The sequence below is a fragment of the Pleurodeles waltl genome, chromosome 6 (genome assembly GCF_031143425.1).
Source record: "Pleurodeles waltl isolate 20211129_DDA chromosome 6, aPleWal1.hap1.20221129, whole genome shotgun sequence".
Taxonomy (NCBI): domain Eukaryota; kingdom Metazoa; phylum Chordata; class Amphibia; order Caudata; family Salamandridae; genus Pleurodeles; species Pleurodeles waltl.
The window spans coordinates 1,562,178,395-1,562,205,229 of NC_090445.1; the positions used below are offsets into that span (position 1 = coordinate 1,562,178,395).

At 45.8% G+C, this 26,835-nt stretch overlaps 1 protein-coding gene across 2 annotated transcripts in view; it reads left to right on the forward strand.

Moving 5' to 3' along the window:
- Window positions 1-26,835, forward strand: part of MFN2 (mitofusin 2) — a 138,201-nt gene continuing 111,366 nt past the window's right edge. The window contains exon 1 of one of the 2 annotated variants that reach the window (XM_069241259.1): window positions 1-65. The gene's annotated coding sequence lies outside the window, so the exon portion shown is untranslated. Of the gene's footprint in view, window positions 81-26,835 lie in introns of both variants that reach the window. The other variant, XM_069241260.1, reaches the window with a different exon arrangement.

A 26,835-nucleotide genomic window follows, 5' to 3' on the forward strand; every position in this document is an offset into this window, starting at 1 on the left:
GTAACCCCTGGCCTGCGCCTGCTCTCTGACGTCAAGTGCTCCAGGCAGAGGCAGGGAAGGTGAAGGTAGGTGAGAAATGGGTAAGAGAATAAGGTGATTTTAGGAAGGGGTGGGATGGAGGAAAGACAGCATTGGCGTTAACGTTAAGTAGGTAGCTGTAGTGGTAAAGTAGGAAGTGTAGAGGTAGAACGTGGGCTGTTTGGCGGCGATATGGAACTCAGATAGAGATGACCCGGGTGGGAGGGGATGCCAGAGTGATTGGAAAACAAATACTGAATTGATGGTAGGGCGGTTGATTCCGTTATCTTAATAGAACGTTTGCGATCGCGATTACTTGCGGGTAGTGATAGGTAATATTGGGGCACTTAGAGGACATGCACTTTAGACCTCTAGCATTTACTCCCTTCTCGGGTGGGATGATGTACGATTTATGTATACAGTCCACACATGGGCAAATTGACGTATGAGAGCAGAAGACAAGTCGTATAGTTGTCACGCTTTTGTCTAACATACTGAATGCGTGATATTTATTGCAGTAAACATGGGAGACGAATTCAGTACCTTCATCATCATTCAGACTTCTGTTGCTGATGGAAGATCGTCATGTCATACATGACACAGATCAGTGCTTTAACACAGGAATAGAAGTGCAGTTTTGTGATGCACCAAGTTAAAGGGACGAGGCTAGGGGAACGCGAGCAGCGTCAGGCTTGTCAAAATATGGGGCTAAGACTTGTATCTTTTACTAGAATTACCACATTTTTTAGGTGTGTCTGCGTGTTCTGCAACCTTTTTCAAGTGGAGCTGAGTGTTTGGTCTTTTGTGTTGTAAGAGAACAGGTCAATATATTTTTTTTTTTTTTTTTAAGTTTCCTTGCTCAGCACAGATGCTACAATCCCCGGAATCCCTCATGTCTTTTGTTTAGACCTGTCACTTTAGGGTGGTCTTCCCTCAAATATTTTTTCCTACTTACTCCCCTTTTTGCTGAAATCAGTTTTGGTGGCCTTGGGCTTCTGTGCACTTTAACACTGCTAACCATTGCTAAAGTGCTAGTGTTTATGCCCCTACGCATTCTTTGATTGGCATACAATTAATTGGCATATTTATTTACTTATGAGTCCCTTGTAGAGTGGTATACTATATACACGCTACCTGTAAATTAAATGCTACCAGCGGGCCTGAAGTACTTACTGTGCCAGCCACTGTAGTAGCACCCTAATGCATGTCCCAGGCCTGCCATTGCAGCCGGAATGCAGTTTTAAAATGCCATTTCGACATGGCATTTCAACCTCATTGCTGAGCCTCAAACTCCCTTTTTACTACATATGAGCTACTTGTAAGGTAGGTTCTAGGTAGCCCATAGGGCAGGGTGCTGGGGTAATTAAAAGATTGGACATGTACTTACAAATTTGACATGTCCTTGTAGCGAAAAACTCCACAAATCGTTTTCTCCCACTGTGAGGCCCGCCCCTCCCATAGGATAACATTGGGGATACCTTCTTACATTTAATGAGCTGTAATACTTAATTGGGAGCACATAGATATCTCATGTTTGATATCTATGGAATTGTAATGATAAACCCCCTTTAATGGTAAAGTTGGATTTGTCATTACAATTTTCAAAACGCCACTTTTAGAAAGCTGTCATTTTCCTTCCCTCATCCCTTTATGCCTACAGCCTATTGGTTCACGTGACTGGGTGTAACTGACATTTGGGCTTTGTGAATTCCTGCCAGACAGCTATGCAATAGAGGCATTTGGTATGCCTCAATGGCAGGATGGGGTGGGCAGAGTCGAGTACACCCCCATTTATATCTGAATAGCCTGTACTCTGCCTTCACACAAAGGGCATAACGACCCCTGTATTGTCACTGCTGCCAGCTTGGAGAGAGGGAAGGGGAGGCAGGAGATTCCATGCATTTTAAAGCCACAAGGCAGTGGTAAAGTGCTCAGAGCCCTAAGGCAAGCAAAAATTACATCACCAAACTGAAGGAAGAAGGTAACAAGCTGGGGCAAGACTACCCCAAGGATGACAGTTCTAACGTGTGTACCCCACAGCAGAAAGTGAGGAGAACTACCCAACTCTTAGGAATTCTCATTCATAAGGTCGAAGAACCTGGATAGACCATTGACATTGGCGTGATCTAACCAAGGGTGGTGTTCCACTATAATGTTCAATTCCTGTAGGTAGATGGACTACTTCAGCTGTTTGGGATTTTCCCTTCCCATCTACATGAGCCATCTGAGGGGCCTGGGGCCTGTTGTCTGTCTGAACCCAGAAGTGAGAACCAAATAGGTATGGTCTCAACTTTTTCAGTACCCAGGCTACATCAAATGCCTCCCTTTAAATCTCACCCCCACCACTGTTCCAGGGGAAGTAACCTCCTGCTAATGAAGACTACGGTTGGTCTAGCCCTCCTCATTTAATTGTGTTAAGATTGCCTTATGCCATGCTCTGAAGCATCTGTCTGCACTATGAGCTCCTTCGAAAAGTCAGAAGCCTCGTGTACAGGTGATGTACACATGCCCTCCTTGAGAGTATCATATGCTTTCTGGCAGGCCACTGTCCAGATCACTTGTCTCAGTTGTTTGTATCAAGTCACCTCTGTTATGGGGGCAACAATGGTGCCATATTGCTTAACAAAACTCCTATAGTATCTTTTGAGACTGAGGAATGCCTTAACCTCAGTTTGTTTTTTTAGGTGGTTGCCAGGACCGGATACTCTCAATTTTGGCGTCACTGGGCTGCACCTTGTCCCCGCTCACCATGTTTCCCAGATAAACCACAGAACCTTGCCTTACCTTCATTTACAGGCCTTGATAGTTAGGCTTGCCTGTTGCAGGGCCCGAAGAACCTCTTGAAAGAGGTACCAACGTTCCTCCCAGCAGTAGGCAGCTATGCCATCCAGGTAGTAGGCAGCATAAACACCTCCTCACCAGCCAGGACCCTGTTGATCAAGTTCTGAAAAGCGGCAGGAGCATTCTTCAATCCAAGTGGCCTCACCTTAAACACGAAGTGGCCTTCTGGAGCTGGGAATGTAGAACTCTTTTGCCTCCTCAGGGTGATCTGCCAGTACCGTGAAGTCAAATCAGAAATACTAAGACATTTGGCAGCACCCAGCCTATGTGCTCATCAGCTTGGGGATGGGTTGTGAGTCATGCTCTGTGATGGAATTGATACCCCAGTATTTCACACAGAACCTACGTTTGTGAGTTGTACCTGGTGGGGCATCCTTGGGTACCAGCACCACAGGGCTGGACAAGGGACTGTTGGTGGGCTCAGCCACCCATAATGCCACCATCCTAGATATTTCCTCCTTGATACTGGGCCTCACCTTGTCTGACAACCTGTAAATCTTATTTTTAACTGGTGGACTGTCTCCTTTGTCATGGACGCGCATGTGTAATATTCCAGGGGTGAGACAGGATAGAGTGGCAAACTGCCCCATTAACTGGCGTCAGTCACTCTGCTGCTCTGGAGTTAGGGTAGGGGAGAGGCCACCACCCTCCATTGACCCATCATGCTTTTGGGCAGACAGGAGGTCAGGGAGAGGCTCGCTCTCCTCTTCCGCCTCTTCATCTGTCACCAGGAGCATGTTTACTTTGGACCTCTCAAAGTGCGGTTTGAGGTGGCTTGGAGCACCCTTAAGGGTTTGTAGGAGTCTGCAGATCCCCAAGTAGGTGGACTCCCCTTCTGCTCCTTCATCTCATATGGGCAAGTCCAGCATTGTTGGAGAGTGCGGGGCTTCACAGGCTCCATAACCCACGCTTTCTGGCCTGGTTGAAACTCTACCATAGTGGTTTCTAGTCATACTAGAGTTTCATGGCCTCCTGGCTGGCTTCAAGATTACTTTTTGCCTTCTTTCAGTAGCTGTGCATCTGGTTGCTGCTGGCCAGCATGTAGCTGACTACATCTTGAGGGGGCTTGCTGGAAGCTTGCTCTGATTCCTTTCTCACAAGGCTAAGAGGTCCGCTAACAGGGTGGCCGTAGAGGAGTTCAAAGGTGCTAGACCACACTCCCTTCTGTGGTGCCTCCCTGCAGGCAAAGAAAAGGCGTGGAAGAAGGACGCCCCAATTAACTCTCATGGGCTCAGGTAGGCCCATTATCATACCCTTCAGGGTCTTGTTGAACCTCTACACAAGACCACTGGTTTGGGGGGTGATAGGGTGTGGAGAACTTATAAATTACTAAACACTCACCCTACATGTATGCCACATGAAGGTAGTGCCCCTGACAGACACTACTTCTTTTGAAAGCACCACACTGGTAAAAATCCCTATCAGGTCCTTGGCCACCGCAGGTGCAGCCACCGACCTCAGAAGAATGGCCTCTGGGTAGCGAGTTATGTGACCCCCCAAGACCAGGATGACACAGTTACCTAAAGCTGTTTTGGGGTCCAGGGGTCCAACTTTTTGTTATCCCTATCCTCTCAAAGGGAGTGTCAGTGACAGTTAATGTCGTCAGGAGAGCCTTGAGCTCCCCCCCCCCCGACTTCCCACTGGCCTGGTAAGTGGGAAAGGACCAACAGAATGTGTCTGTGGCTGTCTTCATCTAGGGACAGTAGAAGTCTGCAATAAACCTGGCAAAGGTCTTGTCTTGCCCCATGTATCCTGCCAGGGGAATGGCATGAACCAAACTCAGTAGGAAGGTCCTGTAACACTGGAGGACCACCAGCACACAGGCTCTCCCAGTTCCAGGAACCTTAGGCTTGCTATATAGGAGGTCTTTCTCCCAGTGGATGATGTGATCTCCAGAGGTGTCACATGCTGTCTAGGCCTCAGCTTGCTGCCTCAAGCCCTCTAGAGTGGTGCACTCTTTTCTGTGCTTTGCAGAATTTCTTCCTGGTGGGCCTATCCTCAACTTGCCAGCCAGGAAGTTTAGGGGCACTCTTCTCAGGTGCCCCATCAACCTCAACCGTGGGAAACTCAGAGTCTGGTTTCCCACTCACCTTGCCCTTACTCTCCTTGGCAGCTGACAGGGGTTTGTTCCAGGCACCCTTGACTCGCTTCCCGAGCAGCCATGGACCATGTGGTTGTAGATACCCATACAATCCCAACACCTCCAAGTGTGATCTGAGCGCTGCCTCCCTCCAGATAGTGTGCTGCAGGTTGTTGCCTAACAAACAGGTTGTTGCCTAACAATCTGCTGGCATGACAGGGCTCACAGCTGCTTTTAGAGATGTCTCTCTTGTTCTCTCCCCCCCCCTCAATCTCCCTCTCCCATCCTCTCTACCTCTCCCCCGCATATATTATTGTTGCAACTATGAATTGATGGAATGTGTTAGGGAGAACCTGCTCTGAGGACACCAGCTGACACCATACAGCAGTCTTGTTGGCTCCTGTGTACCTCTGAGCCTTTACCCATTGGCCTTTGATGGTGATCCACAACCTATACTTAGAAGTATTGCCAGGCATAGGGCTTTTGGCACCATCTCCTTATCCCTAACAAAGCCTAGAGTTCCACCTGTCTGGTCCCTTGCTAACGTTTTGGAACAGTCTTTGGCTACAGGCCTCTGCATCATCCCAGTGGAGTTTTTGGACTTCCATTTCAGCGACTAAGACTGAATGTGGAAATCTTCACAGTGACTTCGACCCAAGGCCATCTGACGACTCTCCCACCTAGGACACCATCTGCAACCTTGCCCGCTGAACTTTACCTTCTCAGAACTTATCCTTCATGAATTTTTCCGAGTTCGAAGTTAAGCGCTAATCAGGCCCAATCCACTTTTTGTATTTGAACAGTGCTCCATCATGCTCAGCCTTAACTTTCGACTTTGTCCCAGTCTTGCGTGAGTAGGTGTCTGTAGTTGGCACTTTGATCTTTTAGGTGTTAGTTTCACTGAAAACGTAAAATAAATTCATAAGTCTAGTTCTACTGATTTGATTTTTTTTTGTTGTTTTGGTCTCATAGTAGATTTTAATAAATGATTTCGTTTTCAAAATTGGTGTGTGATTTTTCTTGTGATTTCATTTTATTACTGTTTGTTGGATAAATACTTAACATAATGCCTCTAACTTAACCCAGGCTGTTTTTGTTTGCCAAGTTACCCAGAATTAAGCACAGCTTAATTCGGAGGCTTCGCGGACCCCCTGACCTCAGGTTGGGAACCACTGATATAGAACACTTATCACCTAAGAAATTATCCAGGTGCTTGGGCAGATGTGTAGGTGTGTGGTCTCCAAGGTGCTTATACAAAGAGCCAGGACTTCATCTTCTTGTGAAACACAAGACGTTAGGAGGAGGCTCTGATGTATTGAGGGATGCTGTTACATTCCTTTGGTCCATGTAGGAAAATTAGGGTCCTCTAATTTAGCTTTTGTGGATGCAAGGATTGTGTGAGAGTGAGGCCAAGTGTAGGTGTCTGGTGGGTTGATGCAAGTGTACATGACTGTTGAGGTTTTCTGGTCATAGAGCTTTATGTGCCTGGTGAGAAGTTTGAATTGGCTGCTCTTGTGCATGGGGAGCCAGTGAAGCTTTCTGAGGTGCTGTGTGATGTGGGAAGACAAGTATGAGTTTTGCAGCGGTGTAATGGATATTCTGGAGTCTGTGTAGGAGTTGTTTGGAGATTCCGGTGTAGGAAGTGGTGCCGCAGTCCAGCCTGCTGGTGATGAGAGCTTATTTGACGATCCACGTGGTGTTCTGAGGCACCCATTTGAAGATCTTTCACAGCATACATAGGATGTGGAAGTAGAAGGTGCACACTCCGTTAACTTGAGCTGTCATGTTGAGCTTGTCGTCTAGGATGATGCCTAGATTTCATGTTTAGTGTGTTGGTGTGGGTGTTGGACCTAGCTCCAAGGGAAACAGATGGAGGCCCATTGGGAGGTCTTATTGCAGAAGACCCTTACTTCCTTCTTGTTGGAGTGTAGCTTCACACAGTTCATTTACATCCAGTCTGCTGCCATGGTCATGAAGTTGGTTGTGGTGGTGGTTGTCTTGTCGATCAGGGAGAGGATGAGTTTGGGGTCATTGGCATAGATGACCTTGATGTCTTGTGATTTGATGATGTTGGCAACTGTTGTCATGTATACGTTGAAAAGTGTGGTACTGAGGCACGATTCCTGTGAGACTCCGCAGATCAATTTCTTGGTCTCTGATGTGATGGGTGGCAGCCTGACCTTTTGGGCTTTTCTAGTGAGGAAGTGACTGATCCATTTGAGAGCAGATCCTTGTATGCCAATCTTGTAGAGTCTTCTGATGAGAGTGTTATGGGAGATAGTGTTGGAAACGGCGGAGAGGTCGAGCAGAATGAGAGCCACTATTTCTCCTCGATCTAGGATGATCTGAATGTCGCCAGTGGCCGAGATGAGTACTGTTTCAATGCTGTAGTTCTTTCTAAATCCTGATTGACTGTTGTCTAGAAAGAGTGAAGGTCAAGGTGGATTGTGAGTTGTTTGTTGATGACCTTCTTAATCACTTTCACTGCATAGGGGGACAGGGAGATGGGTTGGAAGTTTCTCAGTTGATTCAGGTCATTGATTTCTGTAAATTTCCATTCATCTGAGAAATTGATGGTAGTGTTGATGATGTGGGTCGGGGTTGTGCTGATTGGGGATGTTCCCAGATTGTAGATGTGGAGAGAGCATGAGTCTGTTGGGGCCCCTGAGTTGATGGTTCACATGAATGCTGCTTTCTTGTTTCTGGTGAGGGTTGTCCATTTGGTCAACTGGCTGTCATTGTTGGTGGTGGGTAGGTTAGCGACGAGTTCTCTGGGGTTGGGTTGGTGTGAAAAGTTGCTTTAGATGCTTACGATTTTGCTGTGGAATAAGTTGGATAGGTTATAGAGTTGTTGAGAGGCAGCGATGTTGTTAATAGTGGCTAAGGGCGAGCTGTAATCTGACGGTTGAGAAGACCTCCATTCAGCCGTTTGAGCTTCATTTACTGTGATCTACTTGTGCTTTTTTCCTGATGTCTCTTATTTGCTGGTGATAGCATCTGAGTGCAGCTTCGTGGGTAGTTCTGTTGGTGATGTCATGGCTGGCTTTCTATTTCCTTTCTAGCTGGCTTGCTTGTTTGATCTGCTATGCTTGTTGGGGTTGATAGGTGCAAGAGAGTCCCTGCAGTTCTTGATCCAGTTGTTGATTTCCTTGTTGAGGTTGTCTGGGGGGGCTAAATTGCTCTGTGCTGAGGACACTGAGCCAGTTGGCTCCTGTGCTTTTGCCCCAGATGCGGCTTGGAATGCCAAACTTGGAAGGGGAGTTGACTTGATGTTTGTTGATTTGGAAGAAGATGATGGAGTGGGCAGTCCATGGGAATAGTGTGGTGGAGTTGTAGTTGGTGGTGTTCAATGTGACCTGTGATGTGTGTTTGTTCTGTGGCAAGTTGGGCGAGTCCGATCTTGCTCAGTCATTCAAGAACTGCTGTTAAGCAAGGGTTATTTCGGTCTTCAGGTGAAAATTGAGGTCACCAAGGAGAATGTAGGCTCTGGAGTCGATGGTGAGCAATCGGCGATGTCGGTGATGTTGGTAAATTTGGCCTCTGGGCGAGGGGTGACATTCAGGATAACGTTTTCGGAGATCTGCAGCTTGAAGTGCAATTGTTTGATGAATGAGGTGGCATTCTGATGACGATGCGCATTTGATGGATTCCGTAAAGATGATAGTAAATCCTGCTCCTGGCTTTGTGAAGGCAATCCTGTAAAGCGATCTTGTAGCCCATTAGGATTGCCTTGGCGATGTCAGGAGCCGGTGACGGCTTTAGCCAGATCTGTGATGAAGAGGATGTCCGGTGCGTCGCTGCTCAGCAGGTCCTATATTTCGGTGTGTGTTTTCTAAATGATCATGTGTTGAAAAGCATGCATGCAGAAGGGTGGTGACATGCTGGTTTGCTGTGGTGTTTGGTGTAGGCATTGTTGGTACTTGAGTGGTGTGTGTGTTTGGAGGGGGCATTGAGGGTGGTGTTAGTATTTGCTTGCGGGATGTGGGTGGGTGACTACTGGAGAACCAACAGTGGATGCAGATGAAAGCTCCTGAAGTAGTTTGAGGTGGTGCAGCAGTTGGGGGGGGGGGGAGGAGGAGGTCTATCAACCTAAGGAGTGCTGCAGAGTATCGCTAGGCGGTGACTGGACCAGGGCTCCTGGCTCTGGGTGCAGTCCAGGTGCGGACTGGCACAGACAAGCTTGCCTTTGGAGATCCAGTGGCATGTCCGTTGTGCATCTGTGTTGTAGCTGCCATTAAGGAGATCCTGGGAAGCGGGCAGAGTGCAGGGTGCTCTGATGAAATTCCTGTGCTAATGAGTGAAGAGACGACAAGTCCTCTTGCTGGGCTTCTTCTTTTAAAGACTGTTTTTTGCAGGAAAAAAACAGTAATGTACCTGTACCTGTCAAGAAGGATGATGGGAAATTCAGTGATGCCACTTCCTGTGCTGATGGGAAATGCTTGCCTCCCTCTCACCAAAGAGGCTGACATTTCACAATTCCCTGATGTTTATGCTATGCCATCTTTCCCACTAATCAGCACAGAAGCTGCCCTGAACATTGTCCCCCATTCCTCTGCTTTTCACCCATCCCCATGGGCCACGCCAGGCACTGGTATATCATCTATACCCCACTTTCTGTTTGCACTGTGGTGCCTCTAGTGTTTCAAGAATAATATTAAAAGTGCCAGAATGGGAAATCGAATCCAGGAGAGAAGGAGGCACTCACACCTTGCATGATATCAGTTGTCTCGCTCTTTCGTCTTTGTAGAAGAGGGCTCCTCTGCCTTGCTGCGATGTCCCATGCCTGGGGTAATGAGTAACTCATCAAAATCTTATTTTAATTTGCCTTCTGGTACATGCAGCCATGCTTTCAGTATGAATACCTCAATGCAAATCACAGTCAAGAATTTTGCAAGGGTCTCAATCGCCTACCACTATTGATTCCTCTACAGATCTCCAGCAGTAATTATTCAAATTTTTCTTATCCACTGTTCTCTTGTATCCGGCAATCCAGAGTTCGTATGAAGCACCTCTATCCTGGCCTCTGAGTATGCATTTGTAAAACAGAATTAAATCATCCACATTGCCCTAATGCATTTACATTTATCCTGGCATCACAATACAGAGATACCCACAACCTATGATGTTGGTATCTAGACTTTGCTCAGTCCTTCTAGGACCATCATTACGAGTAGCATGGTACTGACAGAGTGCAAAACCCTGCCCCTGTTATTACTGGGACTGTGCAGTAAAAAACAAGTATGAGTTAAATACCATTGGTTCTGGAATAACTGTGGAGGCCTGGGTTTACCTGGCATAAATCACCAGACAGCTGTTCTCTTGTGAGTGCAGTCCCAAGGTGCACTGACACTTATGCACTTGTGGGAGCTTCCATGAATTTTACTGCATCATCTTTGAATGATTCCAAGGGAAGTCAAATTATGATTCCATTGCTTCACATTAATCCAGTGTATCCATTTACAGCAACGTGTAAATAGTTTAATCGATTGCACATAGATTTGTTGCTCCAATGCAGTTTGGACCTCCCTGGAAACTCATAGGGGATATATCTAGAAATGTACACACAAAATTAAACCACTTGTTTGTCATCAACCCAAAAAAAAAATCAAATAGAAACTTTCGATCAAAGAACAAAACAATATATACAGGCTTTCTTTATAATGAAGCATGGTTACTCGTACTTATGACTCAAAGCTAGTAATAAAGATGTTTATACATATTTATGTTTCCATAAAGCAAACATGAACCTTCTAAAAACACATGTTCACCATGACGCCTTGTTGGAAGACCACAAAAGCCTACATAATGGTGTGATTAAAATTAGCAATATATAGATCTTCACAAAATGTACTAAACATTGGCAAAGTTGTAGCTCGCATACTGGGTAGATTCTTAACGAGTACAAAGTGTCAGATTGTCTGATTCTTTCCCTGCAGAATGCAGTCTGCAGCATGTACTGGTGCAGTCATTAGTTGGAACGTTGTTCGCTTTTACCAGTTCATGTTTAAATCGTCCTTGCAGGATGATGACGTGTGAAGTGAGCTCGCAACGTAAAGTCAGTGGTGTAGCACTCTTTAAATGTTAAGTAGACATCATATCTTTATTGTGTATAAATATATTAAGAAATGAAGTGGTGAATCTAACGTTAGAAAATCTATCTCATGCGTGGGCGTGGCTTCGAACCTGGAGAAGATGGCAACCTAAATTGTGAGCTCCGCCAGCTGGGGTAGATCACAGCCAATTATATCCCACAGTCCACAGTCATCTGACCCCAATGTGACTAGATCAAGCACTGGATGACCAGCTGAACCAAAAAAGCAGTTTGTGGAGCTCTCAAAATCCCCCTTTCATGACACATGCTGGCCGATCCCCAGGCACCCAAAAGGGCTTGTGAGACAAGAAAATGGTGCCCACCACGAAGATCGACTCATCTACTGAAAACTGACCACCAAAGCGCCAGTAAATCCTGTAAATAAAGAAATAGAGGTAGTTCCCTCTATGCCAAGGAAGTAAAGCAGTCACCCCCTTTGCACCATTGCAACCCCTCCAACTATTGTGCAGCCCTCCTCTGAGACCCAACACAATAAAATTGGCAAGTTCCAAAGCAGCAGCAACCTGTGCATTTGTGCAGCTTAATACCTGAGACAACTGATGGCAACCTTTGCATTCCCATAACATAGAAGGCATGTTCCTACAGAAATCATGCAGCACCAGCAATAGGCCTGAGGCCTATCAAGACCTCTGCCGCCAAGATGGCATCACCGTGATTCGCCAACCCATACACCTGTACGCTATACTATATAGTGCCACCAAATGGATATGTATCCCGAGAAACTCAGCAACTAGCATATCTGTGAACAAAACAATTGTGCAGCCAAGCGACCAGAAAAAGTCCTGCAAGTTAGTCCTTACTCATCAAACACCCAAGTCAAGTGCATACGAGTAGGATCTTTCTGAAGTGAGAGGAGGTGAAGTATGATGTTGACACAAGACATTAAGTATGTGGGAAATACTTGGTAAACAGAGAGGATCCTAACAATAGCATTGCCAAGAAGAGCAGGACTGAAATGTAGGAGAACTGAACACGCTGCTACTTTTACACTTCCTGATTGAGATCCAGAGCACTCCGCTCAAGACCTGACTCCCGAGGCTAGAATCAGCAGAATGTAGTACGCCACCACACAATTTAACCAACGCAGGTGGTCTGTAATCTCCTGCATTTGGACAAAACATAACACTGCTGCTCTGATCCACAATGGCGGTTAAAAAAGACCCCATAGACAAAGACTTGAAGGACCACAAAGACAATAAGGACCAGAAGGTATCTGTGGAAAGAGCTAAACAAGACCCACCTGCAATTGTCACCTGTCAAGTCACAACAAGCCCTAGATGCTAACAACAAAATGGACCTAATCCTACGGAACCTCTTCAGTGCAAGAATTGGCGCAAAGCACCAAAGTAAATACTGACCTCTTACAAATTGAGATTTCTGGCCTGCGGAATGACTTTACCATGCAAATAGGGGTAACTGTATCCAGAATCGGCATGATAAATGATGAGCACCTCAAGGAAAAACCAATATCCAAGGCCACTACCAAGTAGGTAAACACCCTCTCCAAAACCATTACAGATTTAAAGAACAGGAGCAGAAGAGGGAACCTGAGAATATTTGGATTGCCTGAAGGAACCGAAAACCAAACCTCCTCCTGTCTCTCTTTCCCTGAACAATGGATAACACAAACCCCTGAAATTTTAATTTGAGAGACCGAAATCAAAAGGGCACATAGAGTCCCAAACAGATCGAACCTGGTTTCCAGAAACCTGCTCTCTTCAGACTTCTTAAATTCCACACTCTGAGGCTAACCTGATACACATGAGATCTAAAACACTAACCTCGAACAACATCAAGATCTTAATATCCAAAGACTATGCAAAAGAGATGGTGCTTCACAGGATGGGGTTCCTAGCTCTACGGAACTCCCTCACAGCACTGAATATCACCTTCTCCTACATCAGCCCAGATAGATTTAAATTAACAAAGACTTTGATTTTTGATAACCCCACAGAGCTCAAAACCAACAGCAACAAAATATTACTTCTAACTTGATTGCTCCACATGTCCATTGGGGTCGATCCTGTCTACTTTCCATCCGTACGGATAGGACTCACTCTTCTCAGTTCCAGCCTGTCTTACATAAGATGGTTTATACATGATGTTTAAAATGTGTTTTAAGGCGTGTTTGTATGTAAGCATATTGTCACAGTGCCCTTTCCTCTGGATCTGCATGCAGCTGAACAAAAGGCCCACCTCCCGCGTCACCAACTCAGAAGGCTATTATAGCAAAGAGTTATGATAAAGCCAGGTGGGGGGAAGGGAATTAGGGTAGGGAACTGCAGGGAGAGAGATCTGAAAAGAAACGGTTAGAACAAATATGCATACATTCATTCATAACAGTATAACTCACCAATAGACTTTTGAATAAAGGCGTCTCCGTGATATCAGATTGAGACCCTTTGTGACTTGGGCGTAGCCCCTTCTTTGAATCATGGAACAAGAACAAACTGCAACCTCTAAACCTAGAGATGGCAAGAGCTTTGGACTACGGTCATACTCTAAATATCAATCATGTAACATTTATGCATTCACAAGATAAACCTTTGATCTAAGCCTAGAAATTCTCAAAGACTTGAATATGTATCTCACATGTTATGTTTCCCAAACAAAACAATGAAACTATAATTTGCTTATCTCTGAAACATTTTCACATTTACTACTGAAAGTTTACTCATTGAACTTGAAGCGTTTTGTTAATTGGGCATAAGCGCCTTGCTTGTTGTTCATGAAGCGCTTTGATCATCATACATGAAGCACCTTTTTTCATTATGCCTTTGTCTGAAGCGCTACGCTCGTTATGCCAAGGGGTGCTTTACTCATGAGGCCTGAAGCGTTTTGATACTCGTGCCCAGATCGCTTTACTCATGTATCCTAAAACGCTTTGATTGTCATACCAAGGGCGATTTACTCTTCTACCTTGAAGCGCTTTGCTCGTTGTGCTAAGGGGGTGCTTTTACTCATGTGGACTAAAGCGTTTTGATCCTCGTGCCAAAACCGTTTTACTCATGTGGCCTGAAACGCTTTATCGTGCCAAGGGCGCTTTACTCATCTGGACTGAAGCGCTTTGATTATTGTGCCAAGGGCGCTTTACCGCTTTGATTATCGTGCCAAGGGCGCTTTACTCTTGTGGACTCAAGCGCTTTGATTATCGGGCCAAGGGCGCTTTACTCATGTGGACTCAAGCGCTTTGATTATCATGCCAAGGGCGCTTTACTCATGTGGACTGAAGTGCTTTGCTCGTTGTGCTAAAGAGGCTCTTTACTCCTGTGATCCGAAGCACTTTGATCGTCGTCCCAAGCCGCTTTACTCTTAGAACTGGAAACGCTTTGCTCGTTGTGCTAAGGGGCACTGTACTTTTGGAAGTAACCGCTTCCTTCAAGATTGGGCTCATCAAGACCTTACCGCTACGAGTACGACCTACTCGTATCTAAATTCACAATGGAAACAAGGATACTCCGACTTGCTGTCAATCTGCCATGCAGGAAATCTGCTCTTCTTCAGAGGAACCCCCAACGAGGTCTGACTGCATCGAAGTCTTCAAAATAATGAGCAAGGTGCTTGGGTGTGGCTGGGCTTTATAGGCCTGCCACACCCAAAGATGGCCACTGCCTCTAAAATCCTGGGAATTGTAGTCCCTTCATAGAACAGCACTGATAACTGCATCTTGTCCACCAATGTCCTGACCCTGCAGCTACATGAGCTTTACCACAGGGCAGGCGATGCTGATGACGCTTTTAGAACAGGAAGGGATGACAAGTGGTGCGCAAGAAGAGAGTTTCGGGGGGAACCTGGACCGCGCACAGCCTTATTCCTGACACATATCCTACCAACTACATACAAACACCCAGGTAGCTCAACCTTTACCTATACAGACCATTGCTTACACCATGACCACATCACACTCGCTTTGACACTCACACTATGATATAACTGCGGTTGAACTGTTGTAGATCGAATTAGCAAGCATCGCTATGCTGGTAGAACTGCACTTTCCAAGGTGCCCTTCCAAACCATAGACACTTCACTTATCCCTCCTCCAAACCCTCCTACTTCCACATCCATACTTTACTCCTACCCTTACTGTCAACTGTAGACTCTTACCTAAACCTATTTCATACTCTGTACACACACACACACACACACATGCGTACTCAAACATGCACACACTTGCACTGCCAGATACACTAAGACCATTACATTCACCGCTCGATCAAAGAGAATGATTAGATCGAACTGCAATCTGACTCCATCTCTGACACAATCTCTATAGACACAATCTCTATCTCACCAGCCACAGGACACTGTAGCGAAGTTTAAAACAATGGATATTTATGATAATTCAAATTCTATGAACATTTGATGAATGTTCAAATGTTTATTTCCATGTATGCTGTATGTTCCATTTTCATCACCTAGCCTTCACAACACTAAATTTGCCATTGTCATAGACTTTTTGTTCTCAATAGCAGACTTAGCAAAACTCTAATGCTGTAAAGTTGACAAACTTCTTATGAGGGCTTTATAACTTCCTGTCTTGCATATTATGTTTTAGCTGATGCATGTATACATTTAGAATGACAGTACATCGCAACTGTCGGTTCTTTAGTTAATCTGATCTCTAACGAATTCTCTGATAAGTGATACTAAATATTAATGTGCAATTTGAATGTATGAACTTCGCTGCTGTCACCTCACTTGTACATCCTGGACTGCTGAAATGTTTGCTTATCCTCCAGTTATATAATGCCTGCTTACTCAAAAGTTGTCTCTGAAACTAGCATCCAAAAGGATGTCAAGAGCTGCTCCATTGGTCTCCAACCAGTGTCTTCTGAATAGCACTGCTAGTTAGCCTCCCATCTCTTGCCTATGACACGTATACCTATATTACCCAGCCAACCAATAAGTCATCCACCAAACCCTCCAACACTTCACCCCAACCCACCCAATGGCTGCCGCACCCTGCATGTTGGACCTGGTCCTTTTTACAGGTCATCCCCAAACGTTTTGACTTCCTCTCCTATTTTTTTTTCCAGACCATTTTTGTTGACGTTGGGACTCTGGGTACTTTACCACTGGTAATCAGTGCTAAAGTGCATGATTTGGTATAATTGGCTTACACCTGATTGGCACATTTATTTACCTGTAAGTCCCTTGTACAGTGGGATCCCTATACCCAGGGTCTGTAAATTAAATGCTACTAGTGGACCTGCAGCGTAGCTTGCACCACCCACAGAAGTAGCCTTTCAAACCTGTCTTGGGCCTGCTACCGCAGAGCCTGCATGCATAGTTTGCTGCTACAGGGACCTGACATCAAAATTTACTTGCCAGGCCTGGAACTCCCCTTTGACTACTTATGTCACCCCTACGGTAGGCCCTAGTTAGCCCTACAAACAGGGTGCTGTGTATGTAAAAGGCAGGACATATGTCTTATCTACTACATGTCCTGGTAGTGACAAACAGCCTATCTAGTTTCTCACTTCTGTGAGTGCTGCCTCTCTCATAAGATAGCTTTGGAAATGCCCTAACATAGGTCTAAATGGTATTGTCTAATCTACGAAGGGTGGTATAGGCATGTTTGATAGTGAGAAATGCTTCTTTCTGGTGTGATTTATTATTACCGTTATAGAAACGTCCCTTTTTAGAAAGTGGGCATTTCTCTGTGCCTATGACTCTGGTGTTTTGCAGCTTGACTCCAATCCAGGTTTGGGGCAGAGATGGCTACGCTTTGTGCATACCTTTCAGACAGCCTGTACACAGAGGGTGGAGGTGTAATAAGAGGGCATCTGCATATTGAATGGTCATCCTGGACTGGGAGAGACAGAGAGACGAGGCACACCTGCATTTGTAAAGGCTGTGCCCTGGCCTCACACAAAGGGCTCCTTAACCCCCCACTGATGTCTGGAGCCAGTGCTGGAGGAGAAAGGGGACAGTCCTGAAACCAGTTAGTGCTGGTAGGACCCCTTCTCCCATTTTGTGGAGACTGCACAAAATGAGTATAAGTACAGAGGGTTTTCCCCCACAATTTTAGAGCACTTTTGGAACTGGGACCGAATCTTTGTCAGAAGGACTACTGGACGGTGCAAATGACTCATCTGGACTGCTCTTACATTGTTGGCTTGTTGCATAGCGGTTGCTGGTGGCACTACTCTGCAAGGAGTGAGCGGCCTCTGGAGCTGGAGTGCTACGAGGGTCAATTGCCCCCTGTGTGGCACTTCACATTCATCTAAGGGAGCCCCATTATGGTCCCTCCTCCTGAGACCGTAACACTAAGAAGAAGACACTGGGTACCTGTCCCACGGTCTCTCCCCAGGTACCCGTTAAGCTGGGCATCCCGACGTTAGTGTTTGGGCTCTGCTGCACCTCATGATTCCGGGCGACTGCCTGTAGTTCTGGTCTCTCTGCATGGGAGAAGAGTGTCCAGAGGATATTGGGGGGCATTTCTTGTGGTTGCCATTGTGCGAACGTCCCTGATCGTGGAAAAAGGACCGCCACTAGGGTTTTCCCTGTGCTTAGGGAAGATGGACATTATATAGTACACCAAATAGAAGTGCAGAGGTGCTGTAACTTCTATATTGGCTGTTTTGGTTTCACAGAGCCTATTCTCTAATAGAGGAACAGGTGCACCCGATTGCCTTGTCGTGCAGGACAGGGGATACTATGGGCCCTATGGAAATGGTTCCCTGATATGTTCAGTTATTTTGGTAGTCTTATGACCAGTGTACAATGTTTCATTTTTGGTGCATTCATGATGACGTCTAGGCACTCATAATAATGTGTCTACTATGACAGATGCCTGATGGGAATAGTTCCGTTTATGTGCATTCCTGCTACTGTCTTGCCATTCATGATCTTGCGTTTATTCTGACATGGGCATTTTTGGTGAAACAACCTGATTACTGCTTGTGTTGTAGAAAACCAGTAACCTGTATGTTTACCTGCCTACTGCTTGTGTTGTAGAATACCAGTAACATATATGTTTACCTGACGACTGCTTATTTTTGCAGAGTACTAGTAACCTGTGTAAAGTTCTGGCAGTGCTTGGGTAGTCGTGTAGTACTGATACATGTTGTGTTCGGTCTTATGATGCTTTATGCAATACAGTTTATTTTTATATAACTTGTTGTGTTTCCGTTGTGGTGTATTTATTGTGTCACGTGTTGTGCAAACGCTTTACACAAGACCTCTGGGATAAGCCAAGGGAGTGAGCAGGGGTTATCTTCGGTGTGTAACTCCTTCTTCCGGACTAGAGGGGGTGGGTTCTGCCTGGCTTAGGCACATAACCTAGCCACCCAGAAACCCCATTTCTAACACAGCACTCACTCTCTTTTTGCTGTTCTCTAGGGCGTTTCTGTGGCTTTCAAATAAAACATTCAGGAAAAAAATGCAAGTAGGAAAAATAAACATTCAGCTACTTTGAAATTTTAGATGCTATTTCTTTGAAGCATCATTTATGCTAGCATTTCCAATAAATATTCCTAATGGAAAATCAGTGTAACCATTTTCAACAAGATTATGGGAAGCATGAAAATAAACGAGCACTGGCAAAGCCAACCGAGCTGTCATTTGTTTGAGTCTTTTCACTTTGTCAATGTGTGTCTTGTTTTGACATGGCATTTGTAACACTTTATTGTTGTGTGAGCTGCCAGGCCCTCACCATAGTAACAAACACTGGTGAAAAGAAAAAAAATAAAGTTTGGTCTCAAAAGCACACAGTGCCACCAGTGTCGTAACAAAGGCCCGAAGCCCCCCGTATAGGGGCTTCCCTCAAGCACAGCACCTGCCCTGAGTGAGTCTGGATGAGGGCCCCATCTAGTTTTGTTACGCCACAGATCGCCACAGTAGTTCCTGGCAGTGAACAAAACTACTTTGTGTGCCAATATGCTCCTTGTGGAAGAGTAGAATTCCATCATTTACAGTAAAGCCAGTTAAAAGAGAAAGAAATAGAAGTTTAATAAAAACAAAATGTCTTTATGAATGCCAGACCTAATGAGGGACCCAATTCTTAAAGAAAGTCACAAAAGTGCACCCATGGCATATGTCTTTGAATTAGTGGCTTTCATGAATTCACACGAATTTACAGAAGTAGACCAGGAAATCGTACTACTAGAAAATATTTGTGAAGTGCATTTTAGCATGAGCAAATATGCATGTGTTGATTTGCTCATGTGAAAATCTATTAAGTGTTTACAAGTTCACTTTCCCTCTAACCCCACTATGTTCACAACCCAGGAAGAACTTCTACTTCTGCCATTGTCAGCAGTAAATTTCCATCCTTTCTCAGATGGGAAAAGATTAGAGAAGAGTTGATGAAAATCCTTAAAACATGCAAGATAGTAGGTTTGCAGACTTAGAGGCATTCCAGCCTTGAAACTATTGCTTACTGCTTCCTCCAGCCCCCGTGTGTAGATCTGCAGAAAAGTGACAAAATAAGGAAATTACTATAGTAGATATTGAAGTTGTAAGTATTAAAACCCTACTATAGTAGTAGCCTTGGTATAATCAGAGAGGCTAGTATCAGAAATCTTACATAATGAGATTTCTGCCATAATTTGTCGTTGCACTAAATGGTGCCAAAGGGACAGGTAGATTGTGTTTTTTTTTTGTTTTTGTTTTACAGTACAAGTAGATTTAAGAAGCAACCTGTCCCATTCACAAGTAGATATTTTATAAACCTGCTTAAAGACGGTTTCACCCAACTAGCTGCCAAAAACTGGTCCCAAATATGGAAACATGTAACCAAGCTCTCAATCTCCCCATCATCTGACTGTGTAAATACTGGCTGCTACATGGATCCTTCTGGATCCCAGACAGATTTATCATACTGATTCTCATAAACTCAGACATATGCTGGCAATGATCAACTGAAGTTGGTGACCTGAATCACATTTTCTTGCCCTATGCTCCGTTCATACTGGGAAGACATCAACAAAACCATAAACAATATTTTCCAGTGTAAGGTAATTCTAGACCCGATCCTCACATGCTTAGGGCCCTGGATTCTTCCCAGCTTCCCCCACCACCTTAATAGAAAATATCTCCTACTATTTGACTTACTACTCATGCAAGGAGTCAAAATGATCCTTTGTGACTAGAAAGACTTCAAATCTATCTCCTTCCACACTTGAGGAGCCTGAGCATACTTCCTCCCAAGCTCAGACGACATTCTACTCAACCAAAACTTCAACCACAATAATCTAGACTGCTTTAGCTAGCCTTACACGCCTATATACAGACCCCCACACCTTTAAATAAGGGTAATGAGCTGAACCCTTCCTAATAATTGTCGTCCAACTATTACTGTATTGGGATATCCCCTACCCTCACACATCAACCCATTACCTCTCTCTCCCCCTCCCTCCTTTACTACTGCTCTTTCTTACTTACACTTTCCTCTCCACTTTCCTTTCGCACAAGAAGTACACCACCTCCTAATCATGGGAGCTATCCTTGGCAGCTATGAGACCCTGTGTATTTTGCTGATCCGATCTAGCCAATGATTTCTGCTGATCGGACCTGCAATGTCTTCACATTGCCTTGTATGAAATCTACAAACTCTGTTATTGGCTACTCATGTAGCATACAAAATACCACTGTATTCTTTTTACTTGTCGTCTCTGTCCTTTTAATGTATTTCTGTAATATGAAAATGTTTAATAAAATGTTAAAATAAAATAAAAATCTTTCATGCAGTGGATTTAATGTATGTTCAGTGCTGGTGATAAGTGTTAATCACATTTTACAAGCTATTGTTAAATAGCATATGTAGATGAGCTCACAAAGTTAAAGTTAGTAGTGTTTCCATCTTAAAGTGGTGGGTGGCCACTGCACTGAAAATGTTCGAAAGAAACATTCTTAGTATTAAATTATGTGCAGTTAATTTAACATTAGTAAATTTCTTCCGTACAATGAATATAACATATGCAGAATGTAGAGTTGGTACCTCACTCTCCTCTCTGTGAATCAACTCATTTGTTCTCATTCAAAAGTCGGGCTAACCAGTTGGGTGTACGCATCTGACCAAGAATGTAATACGGCCATCTTGGAATGGGGTAGAATGACTACACTAGATACTGTACCAACAATACTGATGCATGATACCTCTATCTTAATATAATACACTTAATGTTTAGTTTCAATCATGTTCATGTGTTGTAAGAGCTGACAGTATTATCAAAACACTTTAAAACATGACATATCAATCACTATGAACTCTATGTGCTACGGCCATTGAGTTATTATGCAATGTGACCTGCAATCAAAATATTTGCTGGCTGGAATCATTCCCACCATGACGTTTATTGGAATGATTATCTAGATGTGTGACCAAAGTTTCAAAATAATCACTCCTCCTGCATACAGAATTCATGAATAAGTCATACAAGACATCATGCACTCATCAAATGCATAATGTCAGTATTGATTAACCAAGTAAAAAAAGTGTGAAATACACTAACACCTTAAAACCACACTTCAAGTTGTGCTCTTACTGGTTACTTAGTGTTCAAAAGAAGAAGCCACACAGAGAATTTATACTGATATTACACCCTGATTGATCACAGAAACATGTCATTTCAGCTCTGTCGTTCAGCCCTTTGGGTTATAGAGTGTTGAGACATTTCAACTCAAAAATCTCACTTTGAAAATACTGTTTGGTCTTTTGGTCATGTTTATGTCTTCCATGGATTGAACGTTCTCCAATACTTGAGTTTGCAATAGAGTAATATGTTCAATCAATCAATCAATCACTGCATTTGTAAAGCGCGCTACATACCCGCGAGGGTCTCAAGGCACTGGGGAGGGGGGGGTGCTACTGGTCGAAGAGCCAGGTCTTGAGGAGTCTTCTGAAGGCCAGCAGGTCCTGGGTCTGTCGTAGGATGGTAGGGAGAGTATTCCAGGTCTTGGCGGCTAGGTAGGAGAAGGATCTGCCGTTTTTCGGATGCGGGGGACTGTGGCGAGGGCGAGTTTGGCTGAGCGGAGGCTTCGGGTGGGGGTGTAGAAGCTGAGTCGGTTGTTGAGGTAGCTGGGTCCGGTGTTGTGCAGTGCTTTGTGTGCGTGGATCAGGAGCTTGAAGGTAATCCTTTTGTTGACAGGGAGCCAGTGCAGGCCTCTCAGGTGGAGTGTAATGTGGCTGCGGCGGGGGACATCGAGGATGAGTCGGGCCGAGGCGTTCTGGATGCGTTGGAGTCGTCTCAGGAGCTTGTTTGTAATTCCTGAGTAGAGGGCGTTCCCGTAGTCGAGTCTGTTGGTGATGAGGGCCTGGGTAACGGTTTTTCTCGTGTCGAGAGGGATCCATTTGAAGATCCTGCGGAGCATACGGAGGGTGTTGAAGCAGGACGCGGAGACGGCTTTGACTTGCCTGGTCATGGAGAGAGTGGAGTCAAGGATGACCCCCAGGTTGCGTGCGTGGTCCGTGGGTTCCGGGGCTGTGCCTAGTGACGTGGGCCACCAAGAGTCATCCCAGGCTGATGGGGTGGGTCCGAGAATGAGGACTTCCGTCTTGTCTGAGTTCAGCTTCAGTCTGCTGTCCTTCATCCAGTCGGCTACGGCCTTCATTCCTCGGTGGAGGTTAGCTTTGGCAGCGTGGGGATCTTCGGTGAGGGATATGATCAGCTAGGTGTCGTCGGCGTAGGAGATGATGTTGAGGTTGTGTTGTGCGACGTGGGCGAGGGGGGCCATGTAGATATTGAACAGTGTCAGGCTGAGGGAGGATCCCTGTGGGACGCCGCAGATGATCTCAGTGGTTTTGGAGCGGAAGGGTGGGAGGCAGACGCTCTGGGTTCTGCCGGAGAGGAAGGATGTGGTCCAGGCCTGGGCCTTCTCTTGGATACCGGCATCATGGAGGCGTGCTGATAGGGTGCGGTGGCAGACCGTGTCAAAGGCTGCTGATAGGTCCAGGAGGATGAGGGCGGCTGTTTCTCCTTTGTCCATCAGGGTCCGGATGTCGTCAGTGGCGGCAATGAGGGCGGTCTCGGTGCTGTGGTTACTGCGAAAACCCGATTGGGAAGGGTCCAGGATGTTGTTGACTTCGAGGTAGCGGGTCAGCTGTTTGTTGACAATCTTCTCGGTCACTTTTGCCGGGAAAGGGAGCAGGGAGATGGGCCGGAAGTTCTTGAGGTCCTTGGGGTCCGCCTTGGGATTCTTCAGAAGGGCGTTGATCTCGGCGTGCTTCCAGCTTTCTGGGAAGGTTGCTGTCTCGAAGGAACAGTTGATTGTTTTCCGGAGGTGGGGCGCGATGGCTGTGCTGGCTTTGTTGAAGACATGGTGAGGGCAGGGGTCCGATGGGGATCCGGAGTGGATGGAGTTCATGGTTTGGATGGTGTCTTCGACGCTGACGCTGGACCAGACGGTCAGGCGACTGGTGCGAGTGGTAGTCGCAGTGGTGTTGGACTCGGGGGGGGGGTGCGGGGGGGGTCGGGCTTGAAGCTGTCATGGATATCGGTGATCTTGCGGTGGAAGAAGTTGGCCAGGGAGTCACACAGGTCTTGAGATGGCGGGATGTCGTTGGTGATGGAGCTGGGGATGGAGAGTTCTTTCACGATGCTGAAGAGCTCTTTGGTGTTGTGTGCGTTGTTGTCTAGGCGTCCTTGAAGGCGGTCTTCTTGGCGGTCCTGATGAGTTGGTGATGCCTGCGGGTGGCGCTCTTGAGGGCTGTGTGGTTGTCTGGTGTTCGGTTGTGGAGCCATTTCTTCTCCAGCTTCCGACAGGTGTGCTTGGAGATCCGGAGGTCCTTGGTGAACCAGGCGGCTTTCTTGTTGGTGTTGTTGGTTGTAAAGGTCTTGAGAGGGGCCAGGGTGTTGGCGCAGTCGTTGATCCACTGTGTGAGGTTGGTCGCGGCGGTGTCTGGGTCGGTGGGTGGTCTCAGGGCGAGGGTGGTAGTCAGTTGGTCCTCTGTGACCTTGCCCCAGCAGCGGCGTGGTAGCTGTTGGGTGCGGTGGTGTGTGGTGGGTTTTCTGAAGGTGAAGTGGACGCATCTGTGGTCGGTCCAGTGTGGTTCGGTGGTGTGGTTGAAGGAGATGTGGGGGCTTGCGGAGAAGATGGGGTCGAGGATGTGTCCAGCGGCGTGAGTGGGTGTCGTTACGAGCTGTTTGAGTCCGAGTTTGGCGAGGTTGTCGATCAGGGCGGTGGAGTTGGCGTTGTTGTTGTTCTCGAGGTGGAAGTTCAGGTCCCTGAGGAGGATGTAGTCCGTGGAAGCGAGGGCGTGGGTGCTGATGAGGTCGGTGATGGTGTCACTGAACTGTGGGCGGGGTCCGGGATGTCTGTAGATGAGAGTTCCTCTGAGGGTGGTGTTGGGGTCGGTGTGGATCTGGAAGTGCATGTGCTCGGCGGTGGTGAGGGTGTCATCGGTGTTCGTTGAGATTTTGATGGAGTCTTTGTGGATGATGGCGATTCCTCCTCCCACTCCGTTGGTGCGGTCTCTGCAGGAGATCTTGTAGCCCTGTGGGATGGCTATGGCGATGTCTGGTGCTGAGGTGGCGTTCAGCCAGGTCTCCATCAGAAAGGCGACGTCGGGGACGGTGGAGTCTAGGAGGTCCCAAAGTTCGATGGCGTGCTTGCGAGCGGAGCGGGTGTTGAGGAGGATGCAGCGGAGGTGGTTGGGTTCTCTGGCTGGTGTTGTGGAGGGTTGGATGCTGGTGAATCTGCAGTTCCGGCAGGTGAAAGGCCCCTGGGTGCATTTTGGGGTGGCCCGGTAGCAGGTGTGGTCTCGTCTGGTGTTGAGTGCGTGGAGGGTGCTTGCGTCGTTGTGCAGTCTGGCGTTGCGAGGGGTGCTGGTTCCAGGGGTTCCGGTATTGGATGCAGTCCAGGCGCAGACGGGCTTGCCTTAGGCGCGCCTTAGGCGTGCCAGCGGCGCGCCCGCTTCGCGGCATCCATATGAGGGCAGAGGGAGGGAGGAGCAGCTGGGAGGTGGAAGCACAGCGGCCAATGGGAGTGAAGGGGGCGGGGCAGCAGGGGCTCAGCGGCGAGGGAAAAACCCGGGGAAAAAACAGCGGGAAAAGACAGCGGGAGAGGGACAACAGAGCACAGGGGTACAGAAAGCAAAACACAGGGGCACAGAATGAAAAAACGAAGTGGCACAGAAGCCAAGCGCAGGGGTACAGAAAAAAGGGAGCGAGTAGTCAGGCGGCAAAAGCGGCAACGGAGGTTCAACCCGCAGGGGGCTGCATGGCAGATGGGGGGAGCGACCTGCCTGGTGACAGGTTTATTTTCATTGTAGAGATCTGACACACTAAACATATTGTTGGACGTATTGTTGCAATTTCTGTTACTCTTATGGTCTTGAATTCTATTTTTAGTCTTGCGTTCAGTTTTGCCTACATACAGCAGCACACACAGGCATGTTACTGTCTCAGGTTGCATTGTGTTTCAAGGGTATTCTATGTCCTTTATGTTGGGGAACAGAATCCTTACCGGGCAAGTCATTGTTATAGTGCACATAGTCTAAACTCCTGTTAGTTCCATTGAAATTACTTTCTTTTCGGTTATTACGCTTCTTAGCTATTGTTTCTCTGATGTTCCTTGACTGCTGGAAAACAAGCAGAGGTTTTTTTTTTATACAAATCACCTGTATCTTCCTCCTGTAGAATTTCCCATCTCATGTTTATTATCCTTTATGATCGTCACACTCCTGGAAAAGTTGGACACAAGTCTTGATAGTGTATTTCTAGTAGATTTTTCGAACTATCGGGTTCACTTTTTAGTAGACATTCAGTGGATGGTATTATGATGGCCTCAGGATATCCTCTAGCACTGATTCCTTTTTTGATATTCAGCCTCTATAACTGAATGATCAGAGGGGTCGGATATTATCCTTTTCAATCTAGTGAACTGGGTAAATGTTTTTTACAATTTTTATTTTAAGAGAGTCCAGGTGAAAACATCAGTAATGTAAATGGTGCACATATCTGTCTGTAGGTTTTTGAAAAGATTTAGGTTTACATTTTTCTTTTTCCTGTATGAAAATCTTAATTTTGTGAGTGAAGTTGATACTGTGATATTTTCTATCCAATTCAACAACATTGTCTTCCAACATTTTAGGTCCTCTTTACCAAACAAAGAATATGCTGTCTATGAATATTTGTAGCTAAGAACCTTTTTATTTTAGAACGGTTGCACTTTAAATTGAACCACAGCTATTTTCAGTGGCAAGATGAGTATTACCATTAATGAAATGGAAATTCAAGAGTTTCACTCGAACACCTACATATGCAAACATTTTCATGGCTAAATTGTAGGCAGAACACATACAGTAATGAGATGTGGACAAAGCAATTGGTTACCATGTGAGATTCATAGATGTCATTGTTTGAAAAGTAGACCTTAAAGGGGTGGAAGACAATATTGTTGGGTAGTCCTTTTCTGCTGTGAACAATTTCTGGATCAATAACTTTGCAGGATGTGGCATTCATGTCTGCAATGAGAACATTGGTACTGGTGCTCAATCCTGCTACTCCCCAATTGAACTGCATAACACATTTGAAATTTGTACCATTTTTGAGATAATTCATGTAAGAATATTAACATGTATACTGTAAAATAAGTATTTGTATTTCATGGGTTTACTGTAGGGATTTTACTCCACTCACATTGCATATACTAATAAGGTGGTGCAATTTATACATGTAAGAATGACAGCAAGGAAAAAAGGCCAAGGTGAACAGTCCAAAAGCCCTGTCATTCTTAACAAGTAATGAAATAAAATGAATACATTTTCTGTTTCAAGTCCCACAGGCCTCTCCCTGATCAAGAGAAGAACATTGTTTTGGGGAAAGCCAGTAGCAGTATT